This window comes from Lampetra planeri, unplaced genomic scaffold, assembly GCF_965212315.1.
Source record: "Lampetra planeri unplaced genomic scaffold, kcLamPlan1.2.h2 scaffold_1468, whole genome shotgun sequence".
NCBI classification, from domain to species: Eukaryota; Metazoa; Chordata; class Hyperoartia; order Petromyzontiformes; family Petromyzontidae; genus Lampetra; species Lampetra planeri.
This window is the reverse complement of record NW_027614190.1, coordinates 27,983-29,067: the sequence shown is the minus strand read 5'-3', so window position 1 is coordinate 29,067 and position 1,085 is coordinate 27,983.

Sequence of the window (1,085 nt, the reverse complement as noted above, 5' to 3'; positions counted from 1 at the left end):
ATTTGATTGTTGATTATATATATATATATATATACTATATATATATATATATATATATATGAAAATCTTAATTGCTTTATATTTGTTTACAAATGTAAAAATGGATTTTAGGGTAACAATTGAAATTAATGAAAACTAAAAGCTAATTTCTTGCTAAAGCTAAATTCGACTTTTGCTAACTTGAGCCAACATTGCTAATCCTAGCTAATCCTAGCTAGTGGTGTTGTACAGCATTACAAAGTACTTTACTTTTTGTGGAACTGATCTCAGAAGACTCAAGAATGGTATAAACTCACTAAAAGTCATTTCATTTGACAAAGCGACTCACGCTAAAACCGCCGGTACAAGCTAATCCTCGCTGTTCAGCATTCTATGTTCACATTGTGCACGTGAGCAAATCCTTCAATAAATGTCGAAGGGCAATTCTACCTGAAGTGAAAATCAGTCCTAATATGTATGTACAGTGCATTGTTTTCAAATTTGGATTTTAAACTTTCATTTTCACAGCGTCTCTGGGCCTTGTGTGTGTGTGTGTGTGTGTGTGTGTGTGTGTGTGTGTGTGTGTGTGTGTGTGTGTGTGTGTGTGTGTGTGTGTGTGTGTGTGTGTGATACTAAGTCATGACGAATGAAGGAAAACGAAAAATACTGATAGAGATACTGAAGATACTGAAAACACAGACTGTACTGGAAGATAACCAAACCTGCTGTTCTTGTTTGGACAACGACTCTTCTTGGCAGCTCCATTTTGTCGGGTGAGGAGACGACAAAACAACCTAAAACGTCCTAAAACAACCAAATGACCAGTGCTTCCTGTCCTTTACTATGATAAACTGATAAACTAATCTGTCTGAATCCCTTGGGAATTCATCTGTCGGTCGTCATTGTTCAATAACAGACTTATCAAACATTTGTTAATCGCAAAATATTGTTTCCATTGCATTATTTGTTTTGTTGACCTTCTCTTTGAAGGAGCGTGAATAAAAATACCACTAACACTATCTTTGTAGAAAAGGAATTTATTCTGACACAATTACTCAGATTTCACATAGACAAAAACAATTTTAAAATATTTCCATATATCCATG